The sequence below is a fragment of the Sylvia atricapilla genome, chromosome 14 (assembly GCF_009819655.1).
Source record: "Sylvia atricapilla isolate bSylAtr1 chromosome 14, bSylAtr1.pri, whole genome shotgun sequence".
Classification (NCBI taxonomy): domain Eukaryota; kingdom Metazoa; phylum Chordata; class Aves; order Passeriformes; family Sylviidae; genus Sylvia; species Sylvia atricapilla.
The window spans coordinates 11,070,071-11,082,360 of NC_089153.1; positions in this window are offsets into that span (position 1 = coordinate 11,070,071).

Genomic DNA, 12,290 nt, shown 5'->3' on the forward strand with positions numbered 1-12,290 from the left:
CAGAGCAAGGGACCCCTCTGTGACCTGACTGTTCCCATGTTTGATTTTACCTCATAAAAGGGAGGATAGGAAAGAGATAAGAGAAGAGCACCAGAGCCAAGCAAGATCTTCACCGTGTGCCCTGCTGAGCCAGCACTGCCCTCCACAGCAGAGGGCTCAGGGCCCTGGTGACAGCACTGCCAGGGCTCAGGCACACACAGACAGCACACACACCTTGGGGTTTCATATATTCCTCTGCCCTTTGCTGTACTCTGTTCCCCCCACGTTGCTGCCTCTTCACTATCCCACACAGTTTCAAAAGCTGACCCATGGATTTGGCTTAGAATCCGGAGTTTGCCTTTCTCCCTCGTGTGTACCAGCAGCTGTGCTGTAACCCAGACAATCAGCTCAGCCTCAGCTCCAGGTACAGCTTGTTGTGCTCACTCCTGCACAAAACCCTTCCCTGCCTGGTACAACCCATCTGCTCCCCCAGCTCAGAGCCACCCTGGGCCACCAAGAAGGGAATCATTCCTGCAAGCCAGGCAGGGTGTGAGGCCTTGGGAGAGGCTGGGAGCTGAGTCCCAGCTCCGTGGGAGATCAGGCTTTACAAGCAAAACTTGGGTGACTTCATCCTTCAAAGGAGGGGCCGTTCCCTGGAGCCAGCAGTTTGATCACTTATCTCCTGGGAGGCTCACAAGGGCTGCCTCTGGGATTTGCAACCCACAAAAGGGAACCAAAATGTCAAACCTGACCTACTCCTACCTTGACTGGAAAATCAACTAGATGTTGGATTTTAGTTTAAAGACCAGAATCTGTAAATGCCATCCCAGCCAGGATGGAAGTTGAAGCATCTAGTTCTAATGAATGTGCAGATGTGCCTGTTAATAAAGCTCTGAGAGCAAGTAATTGCTGCTTTTTGTACTACATAGCTCAGACTCTGTGTAGTAAATGGGAAGGACTGCCAAATCCCATTTGTTACTTCTAACACGCTCTATGTTATGGCTTGTTTCTATGGCAATAATCCCAAGAAGGATTTCATGTCCACATAGATCAAGAAATAAATCTCATGGACATACAGCTGTCTAGATGAGGAAAAGAAAAAGTTAAAATAGCTGTGAACTTACAGGACACATCCTGGCTGCAGCATAAAACAGAACTCACAAGTAATGATTTATTCGGTGCAATCTCTCACTGTCAAAGCCATTTTTATTATCAAATAGAAACCATCTAAACAGGATATTGCCTGAGCTTTTGCATCTTATTAAATGAGAAATCTTGCTGAAATACATGGTAATGCCTTTTAACAAAAAGTTAGCTTTTTTTTTTTAAAAAGGAAATAAAACAGCTGTACAACTGTCACTGAGACATCTGTCTTGGGTATTGTCAAGAAAATAAATTTGATATTTTGTTATGAAGTTCCTGGTCTTACCTCAAGTTTTCAGGCAAGGCCTGTGTCATATCTGAGCTGATGCATGATTGCCACCTTACTTGCCACCAAAGAAGACCTGAAGGTTTTAACAGATGCCTTTTGCTCCCTTTTACATTATGTTCACAGCAGGATGAGACCAGCTGAACAAAGGATAAAAGCCTCTTGCATTACTAAGCTCAAAAATAACTAACATTAGCATTTGGCAGACATGAATTCAGGACATGAACTTCTTTGCTCACGCCACCTAATTTCTTTTTCTGATCACACAATTCAGGAATTCTCTTTTCAAGAGTACTAAATAGAAACAAGATCTTTCTTTGAAAGAGCCCAAATACACAGACAAGGTTCTGCTGTCAGTCACTCAGAGACTACAGAAACAAAGCAAGCACTGAGAGGAAAACAAACAAGCAAACAACCAAGGAGATTTGTCTTATTGAACTCTTTGGATGATGGAGAAGGCAGCATCGACAGAAGAGCCTTCCCTGAAGAGCACAGTGACAGGATGAGAGGCAGCACTCCCAGGCTGCAGCAGAGAAATTCCAGCTGAAGAGAAAATCATCCCCTGAGCACTGTGTGAAATTGGAAGAGGGACCTGGAAAGGATGTTCAATTTCCATCCTGGGAGGTTTTCAAAACTCAGCTAGACAAGACTCAGAGCAAACTCCAAGCCCTGCTTCATGTGGGAACTTGGACTAATGAGTGCAAGCAGTCGCCTCTGATTAGCTTCTCTGTGACTCTAACACACATTTCCATTCAAGTATTGCCCCATTTCTGAGCTTTTTAATGTAAACCCTGCAAGTAAAACCTGAATCCAGATTATTGGATATTGGTAAAGAAGTTCACTTTGGCGTAAAAAGGTTTTTCCACTTTTCTTGGAAACGACAGCTCGAATGTGGTAAAAACTACTCAAAACCTCACTTGTAAACCTCTTGAACTTAACTTGAAGTCAATGAGATTTAAGCACGTGAACATTCAGCAAGTGCTTCCACGAACTTTCATCCAATTCAACACAAAATGTTTTGCTGTTCCTCTCATTTCAGAAGCAAATCTGATGCCAATTTCACTTGATAAATGGTGCTCTGGAGAAGTGAGATGGTGAAATGTTAGTGAAGGGCAAACTGCCACCCTTGACATGCAAAATGACTGATGATACACTGTGTGTGGCTGCACACACACAGCATTTAAACTACCTCTGTGCTCTGAAGGGCTGAAACCAGGAGGTAGGAAAATGTTTCTGCACTGGCTGAAAAATACAAAAAAGAAAATCCAGGGGCAGACCCTTTCTGGGACTGGTCTCTGTTTCACAGAACCTCCCGTGGGGCAGAAGGCAGGGCACCTGCCTCCTTCCTTGCCTACAGAAAAACAAGGTGATAAATTGGAAACCAATGCAGATTTGACTCAGCACTGCCTGGAAAAAGGAACACCAAATGCTGCTGGGCTGGTAACATTTTGCCTTTTACCAAAATGTTATGTCCACCAGCAGTGGCCAGAGCAATCAGCACCAGCATTTAAAAGTAATGGCAACATACACCTTTTTGTCTTTCTCCACTGGCCACCACCACCCAGTATTTCAACACAGTGATGAAGAGAGACAGACACTTCTCACTACAAATGATGCTGCTTACACAAAATATTTCAGGACTTGACTCACTGAGTTAAAGCATGGAACCAAAGTATCACCAGTGCTTGGGAGAAGTTACCCACAAACTCTGCACCTATCTACATCTCTGGAAAACCAGTGCCCAGACCTGGGAGTCTGAGGAGGCTTAAAGGAATCCTGAGCATGCACATGGGCCTCCTACATGATCTTGCCACATGTTCCGTGGCAAGAGAGGTTCAAGGTGCTGAAGGATGGCTGCAGGCTCCCAGCTCTGCCTTCCTGGTCCAGGCAGGTGACCTGCAGCACAGCCACGAGGGTAAACACCCACCAGCATCCCCCAGCCCCACCACTTGCTTTATTCCAAGTGTCCCCGTGGCAAGTACAGTTAATGCTGATGTGGACACGAAATGTTCAGGAAACATTTAATGTGGTTTTCAGCGCCTTTGATGTGATAAGTGTTTTATCCTTTATCAAAAACCCAATCACACTGTTTACTTTTGATCTTCATTTCATCTCTGCCTTCCATCTGCTCTGCCTCTCTCAAGGGGAAACAAGAGTTGGTACCATGTGACGAAAGGAACGGGGCTGCCGACTTATCTTCCCACCCACTTAACTTTCGGATTAACCAAATAAATAAAAGCATTCCCACTTCAGGGATGAAAGGCACAAGCTTCTGACAATCTCCCAGCAGAATTACAGGAGCTAGAGAGGATGGTAAGGGAAGGTGTGGAGGCTGGAGTATCCATCTGTGCCATCAGGGGGGCTCCAGTGTCACTCAAGCAAGTCAGGGAGGATGGGCAGGGGACAAACCAAGGGTATGGGAGACCCAAATCAAGCATTAATTTGGCAAGGCTCAGACTTTAACAAACATATCTAATCCAGAGTGAGTTGGGAATCAAGATATGTGACATCTCCCATCCCAAAAGACTGCAAAAGTATTTTCTGGTCAAACAGTCACCAAAGCCATTCCTAAAGGAAGATGGCTTGCAATAAAACATTTTGGAAAATCATCTGGATAAGTTTTAGTATCCAGGTCTACTACCCAGTCATCACTACATGGGGAACAAACCCTGTGCACAACCCCTGTCACAATAGCACAGGGCACACTGAGGTCTCATCAGCCTCAGTACCTGCCCACTGCTGTCACACAAGCCCTAAATACCACTGAGCTCATCAGAAACTTCAGTAGCAGATGCTCATTTTTCTTTACGTTACTTTCAGTAATTTTCCAGCTATTCATCTTTGCTGACAAAAAAAAAAAAAAATTCAGAATATAATCATAACAAGTTAACATTCAGATTTTTCTCTGCCTCTTTCGTAGGGAGGGAAGCAGAGGAAAGATGAGAAAAGAATTCTGTTGTTTCAGAATACAAAAGGAAAACCATTGCAAAGTAATTGCTTCCAGTTGCCAAGGCCATGGTTATAAATGTATTTTCAGCTCCAAGCTGGCATTAACAAACTCAATGTATTTGATGATGATGTAATTAGGAAACTGGTAGCAGACACAACTTTCTTATCACCTTTTCACCAGCCCCTAAAACATTCAATTTACAGCCCATGAAGTTGTGAGATTGCTGAAAACTCAGCCTGTCAATCCCAGTACTGCTGGAAATGGTTAAGTGAGCAATATAATGAAGTCTCTACACGAGTTAGAAACACAAAGGAAGCACAAGGGGTAAGAACATTGGGGAAAAAACATTTAACTGCAATATTCTCCAATCCAAATAATGATGATAACATCTCAATGCAGGTTCCCTCCCCTTTCAAGCCCACTCCTGAGGACTGAGGACTTCAGTGAGATTCCCATGAATGAGGCTGCAAGAGCAGCAAATGAATTTATGGCTTTGGATACCTAATCAGAATTAGATGACAATTCTGTTTCCTTTGATCCCACCTGGTTCTCACCTCTTACTCATCCACCCACACGTATCACTTCCCTAAAGAGTTCACCAGGTGAAGCTGCCTTAAAGAGGAGGGGAAGGAAAACTCACAAGTCTAAACCAGCAATCACAGAAAGCACCTTGGGTAAAGGAAAGGGAGCAGCAGAGAGGAGAGGAGAGGAGAGGACAGCTCTATGATGTGTTGTGGTACACAACACTCCAGAGCAGGGGATGTGAGCCAAGGAGCCTCAGGGTGTCTGGAAAACTTTTCTTCTTTTTCTGCTACAAAATTAAACTCCACAGAAATTATTGGGCTCTACAACTCCACAGATTTCCTCCAGGCTAGAACAAGATCTTTTGTAATTCTCCAAGAAATGCACATAGGTGTATTCAAAGCTGCAGCAGAGCCAGTGTACATCTGCCCACTGAATTCATTCCATCATGTCAGTAAAATGATCCTAGAGGTAAAATTATCTTGTACTAGAGGTGTATGAGAAATATCTTGCAGTCAGAAAAACAACCATGCTAACCAATTACCTCGAAATCTGACAGACATGCCTCAGAAAGAAGCCCAATTTATAGGTAAGGAGGCATTAAATCAATTACCAGCACGGTGCAAGCATGAACAAGGTCACCTTGCTGAAGGAATACTTCTGTTTATGCTCATGTCAGAGTATTTTGCTCAATAGAGAAAAATGAAAACCTGATTATCATGAATTTGGTAGACTGGTCTGAAGTAGAATGTAAATCAGAAAAGAGAAGATTTATGGCCAATTAAATTGAGCTCCAATCAAAATCCCATTCAGACAACAGTTCCCTGGGGGCTTCAATTTGTTAGTGCCACATTTTTTTAATAACTTTCTTTTTCATGTAACATCAGCAATAATAAAAGCCCTTCAATAACAAGCAGAGCCATGAACACTTTATTTATCTTAAAATGCCATCATTGCCTGGAATCAGAAGGCATTGAAAGGATGAGCTGTAATCGCCCAAGAACACCCCCCACAGCACTGCAATGGGTGTAAAGCTTTTTTCCTTAGTCTCAGAGCAATTTCCCTTTTCATTAATCTGGTTCAAGTCTGAAGTATTTCTCCTGAGTAACAGGGAGTTGGTGCTGACCCTGCCAGGAGAGCAACACAGCCTCTGATGTCTCAGACCCCTTCCCAATGCTGGGTGTGCACGTGGCAGACATGGCCACTGGCAAATCTGTGCCTTATCATTAGCAGATTTTTATAATTATTAGAAGGAGAACAGCTATCAACATATTCCAGATGCCCTTGACAATATTCAAATGCATGCCAAAGGCAGCAGTCTGGATTTCTCTCTTTAGGCTAGGAAATCTATTTTCTGCTCTGATGTGCCTCTCTCTCCCCTTAGACCTCCTCTTCCTCCTGAGTTCCTGGTATCCTGGTAAAACCCTTAGATAATATCAAAACTATTCTGGTGATGGGATTTTTTTTTTAAAGTAAAAGTTATCCTTTCTTTATCTGCTTAGGAATTATCCATTACCCTCTCTCTCCCTTTTTTAAGTAAAGAAAGAGGCTAAATAGAACATAAATGGGAAAAGGAAAATGAGAGCGCTTAGGGTGGGAATGAATCACTGTACCTTTTGTTAAACACAGAACTGCAAACTTTGCCCTGACTGAAGTCAGAGCTCAACCAGGCACGGACAGAGAGGGAAATCCCGGAACAAAACCACACAGGCAGCATTCCCAGAAACCACTGACATCAACAGGAGCCTTTTGGCTCAGCTCAGTCATCGCTGATGGGCCACCACTGTGACTGCCTGGAAATCAGTCAATGCTTGGATTCTCTTGCTTCAGCAGTGGAAGTGGTGAGGAGGGGAAGTTATTTAAGGATAACAAACACTTGTCAACCTGCAGGGTTCTGTGGTTCTGTTGGGCAGCCTGGGCTGTGGCATCACCAAACTCACACCTAAAATCAAGAAAGCCGCTGTGGAAATTGTATTTAATATCCAAACACCCAAGCACAACATTACTGCTGCCTTCAGACCTCAGCAGCCTCCTCCTCCCAGGAGCAGCTTCTTCCAGGCCAGACCTGGAGCAATCAGAGAGGCTTAAAAGCAGCATGGCAGAGTCTGGTCCCTGCAACACTGACAGCTTTGTAGGAGCAAGGCTGCCTCTCCCCAGCCAAGTGAATGCTGTCTCCACCTCATGCTGTCAGAATTACAATGGAAAGCCCGTAAATAAAACAAAAAAATGCAGATCTCAGTCCTCCTCTCGTGATACCACGGTGAGAACAAGCCCTGACAGGAATGAAAAAAAACCTCCCACACTAAGCAAAGCAATTCTGCTATTTATGCAGAAGGAAGAAGGAAAGCTGTATATCAAACAAATAATTATAAAAGCAGCTTTATCAGTCCCTGCTGATTACTCTCAGCTCGGTTTGATGATTCTGCCAGCGCTCTGCAGGTTGTTCAGAGAGGTGGATGTCACAACATTTTACTTGCCGTTCTTTCATTTATTAGCACCTACTGCTACCTGTCTCTTAGTCAAAAATCTTGGCATACATTTAGAAATTGGTCTCCTGGAATCTGTCAGGGAGGTTTAAAAACCTATAAATCATATTTTTATACATACACATATAACCTCAGACAGACTCCACATGTGAATATGAATGCATAATGATGTGTTTTGGGTGCTACATACGTAAATGCAGTTTTATAGAGACACACACATTCATGTGAGTGCATTCCTCCTCCTCAATATGTAAATACAGAAATTCAAGTCACTTCCTTACCACTGCTCCAGTTTGAGTGAGACAACATTTCTGTTGACCTATTTTCTTCCCCAAATTTGCTAAAATATTAAATGGAAGAGGGTCTCATTTTTATCTCAGAAAACGTCAACACATTCTGAAGAGCAGCATAAGCTCTGACTGTCACAAATGACAATTTATCACCACTGTTCATTACACTGTGTTCAAGCAATGCTCAGTTACCAGATTAGAACCAAAAAAATTTAAGAGACATTTGTGCCAATTGCCAGGGTCTGGAGGCATCCCTGAGATTTATGTCCAGCTGCAAAGCATCCTTTGTGTGGAGCATCTCTGTGCTCTGGTGTGCAGTGCCTGGCTGAGGAGACAGACAACCAAGCACCTGATTTATGGTACTCACATCCCCGAGCCTCAGCTCACCTCCAGGAGCTGTGCACAGGACTGTGGGCAGGAAAACTGAGAGGTCAGAGCTGAGCCTGTCAGTGATGGATCCAGCCAAGCAGGCTCCCTAGCAAATCCCCCCTCTCAGCCCTGGGCAGGAGAGGCACTGAATAAACACTCAGACCCTCAGGACTTCCCTCCCTGGCAGAGAGGACAGAGCACAGGACCTCCACCAGCACAGCCAGCACCATGCTCTTAGACACAGACCCGGGTTATTTCATCCAGCAGCCTCAGAGTGCTCCAGACTGACGAGCAGGCTCTCATCCTCTATGGGTGACATATGGACACGTCTCCCTAAAAGAAATGAGCTCGTGAGCTTCTGGATTTCCCCTTCTGGAGCACCATCTGTGCCTGCTCCCAGTCCCACCACCCGCTGCCGCAGCGTGACCCGAGGCAGCCCCCAGCAGCAGCAGCATCCCTGGCTGTCCACAAATCTAAACACATCCAGGCTGGAATATGCTCAAGCCCACACAAGTTCAACCTTCATTTGGGCAGGCAAGGAGTTTTCAGCTGAAGGATTTTCTCTGGCTGCATTAAGTATTTAAAAAAAAAAAAGAAAAGAAAAAAGAAAAAGAGACTGCTGACATTTAGGATAACGCTGCGAGACCGTAGCTGGAAAACAAATCCCTTTGCTTCAGAAGGAGGCAATCTGAGCTGCAGCCCATGCAGCAGCACAGGTGAGGGTGCTGGACCCACATGCTGGGGTTCCCAATACCCCAGGGAAGCACCGTGCTCACCCTGACCACCCCAAGGGAGAGTCACTGCTGAGCTGACTAATTGCTCATTAGCCGAAATTAACTCTGCAAGATAATTCTGTGATCACTGCTAGAAGTCTGTCATTAAAAAGGACTGCAGACATTAGTTCTTAGCTTCCAATCAAAGCACCAGCAGTGTGATGCCCTGGCTTTGGGATCAACAATCTGCTCTCAGAGAAACATGGGAACTTCCCGTGGTCCATCCAGCTCACCCACCTGCCTCTCACCCTGGCCACCTCTGGGTGCACCTCAGACAGGCAAGAGCACTGCAGAGGGCAGAAATACAACACTTTGCCCACTACAGCAGCCTCTTTCTGCTCCTGAGTTAGGAGAATAGTTTGTGCCCTGAAGCACGATTTAATATCCATCCAAAACCTGCTCTTGTTAGTGATTCTCAGTGCCCATGCAGAAATTATAACCCTCAGGAACTAGGACCAGAACCCTTCCTAGAGCAATGGCAGGGAGCTCAGTGAAATACACTCCAGGCAGAGGAGCTGATTCTAAATATTAGGAGATGAATTTTGTCTTGGCATCATTCCACTGATTTTTGTGGTATAAAACCCAGGGGTGAGCACGGTCCAAGATATACACAAAATGAGCTAAATTCTGAACTGCACTTGCTGACCTCATAACTCTTCAGCAGTTGAAATGTGGGCTACAAAGCCAATTTCCATAAAGGACATGTCCCATTAACAGTGGGAGCCTGTGCTGACTCGAGCTGTGTGAGCACACTACTGAGATATTTCCCACATAATCTACATTCATTCCATACTTTTTGGGAGTGCTCCTCAAAAGATGGTGTCAAGGGTGCAAGTCTTATAGATCAAAAAGATATGTGACCTGTCAGAAGGCTGAGAGCTTTAACTACTTTGGTAATTTTGGTCATTATTTGGGCGCTCTGAGAAGCCCCAAACAACACACATGGGTTCTCTTCCCCCCAGCCTCCAAGACTGCAGGGCAGCAGCTTGCCTAAGGTTTAGGCAGCCCAGATGGGGACACAGACACCCCTCTGGAGCGCCTGGAAAAGGATATGCTGTACAGGGACAGTGAAAATCCCAATTTGTGCCTACAGATAGCACCCAACATGTATTCATTCCTTCATTTTGCATATTATTTGAGCAACAGTGAGGTTTTAAAAGCAGCGACTCTCGCTGTTATGAAATTGTACTATTTTAATAATATAACAAACTGGCTGATACAAAATTTGAATGTACACCAGAGTTGTTACCCTGTGGCTAAATGTCTCACCCTTACTTAATCTTCTCAGGCTCCAGACCTGCACAGACAGACACAAGACTTTAAATTCCACAGGGGAATTTCTGGTAAACTATGCATCTACAGATATGCAAACACGGAGTATTTGCAAAAGGAAGAGTCTAATGTCACCTGTAATCTCTCAAGCCTGTAGATTTATACTTGCAATTGAAGAAAACCCTTGACTTTCCACTCCTCATGGGAAATGGATGAATCACATGCTCAAATTAGGTCTGGCATCACCTCATAGCTGGGGCCATATTCTTGCTGTCTTAATTCTGTTCTGTGGCCACAAAAAGCTCTTGAAATCAGTGTGAATATTCCACAAGTATGCTTCTGCTCATGTGGGTAAGGGGAGTCACCTTTGCTCCCCAAACAGAACTGAAGGCTCACATCAATATTTACAGCAACAAAGTTAGAGATCACATTTAAAAACCTAGTCTCTGGTATTTGCAAATTTTCTAAGAGTGCTAATGCCAAAACCAAGAAATGTGCAACTTGTCTTGAAATGTTTATTGAACTAAATAATTATTTCAGTTTAAATAATTCTAAAGAAGCTGAGCCAGCATCCTGCTGCAAACAAAGAATATTATCAAGAATCCTGCTTTATGCTCAATTTAAGGCAGTAACTAGAAGATACACACAGCCCTTCATCAACTAGATAAAATCCTAGTAGGAATATGTGATTGCACTGAGTGTCCACAAGGACAGTTTTAGGAACACTTAGAATTTAAATAATCATAGAGATTGGGGGTCAGGCCAGCACCATGTGCAAAAACCTGCATGGGAGAGTTCCCAGTACAATATACCCTCCACGGACCCAGTCTTTGGGAACAGGACTCAGGTTGTACTCACACAAACATTCACTGTTGCAGGAGTTTGCAGGAGGATGGAGAAGCACAAGTGAAGATTTCACTGCTGAATGCTTTGCTAGGATGTCCCCAGCTGCAGCTCTGATGGACACAGGGTGTGGGAATCTGATTCAGAAAGAATCTGAACTCCATAAAGAGAAAACTGTGGAAGTGAGGAATGTTGTGAAGTGTGTGATGTTGAGTCAAACCAAGAAGTAGGGCTGAATGATGATTTGTAAACACTGATTAAACCAGAAAATATAAGAATGGCAGAACCTCACACAAGCCTCCATTTAAATTTCCAGCAGTACAGCTGAGGAGCTGAAACACCTCATACAAACAGCAAAGCCCCTGCTCCTGGCTTCACTACAACTCTGCATTTAGACATGTATGGTTATTCTGTTCTTTGGGAGGGCACTTTCAGATCTGGGATGTCCTCCTTGAATTTCAAATTCCCATTTCAGCAGTCCCTGCTGTACTTTTAGATGGCACTGAAATTTCACAGACTGTACTTCCCTACAGAGAGAATCTATTTAGGAGGGAAGTGGGGAGGTAACCAGCTGGAAACCCATGATGGAGGAAAGACTACTTGCTACCTCCCCAAGGGAGACAGAGGAGAGTAAAAGTTAATGGAAGGATAATCAGGAACTCTTCAGGGATATCAGTTTATATGCCAGGAGCATATAGAACTGAGACTTGTTTGCATATCAAGAAACTACAGGAGAAGGTGTGACAGCCAAATGCAGCTTATGAAAATATGGCTATCTGTAAAGCTGATAGCTGCCTCACATGTGAAAACCCAATCCTAACACTCAGCTTGGCAAGTGAAGGCTAAATAACATCAATATGTCTGCTCTGGGCAGCCGTACAGTGAAACAGCTTCTTTTGACATTGACAGTGTTTTCAGAAGACATGCCTGGGACTCAAAGAAACAGGCTGGTTTCTTAGGGATTTCAAGGATGCAGGCTTAAAATATCCACAAAATTGAAACACTCAAGCTTTAAAACAACATAGTAGAATTGGGTGCCTTTTAATAGTCAGTGAAAATAAAACCCAACCCAGCAACTCAGAGATTGCTTGAAAACACCACACTGTGCTACATGAACAGGACAAGACATAATTTTTAGACAGAGCTCTGCATATTTAAGTTCTTCAAAGAGTTTTAGCAGATTAAACTCCAGAGAAGCTGCAGAGTCCAAAAGCAGAGATGCATTGCTACTTATTTTCTCAGCAGTGCACACCTGCAGTCACATCACCTCACCTGGGGAGCTCCATGTATCTCAGTGGGGCCAAGGGCCCCCATCAGTCCTGGCATGGGAGCCCTTTTGGGAAACAGAAGGAATTCACCCATATCCAAATGCCCTCC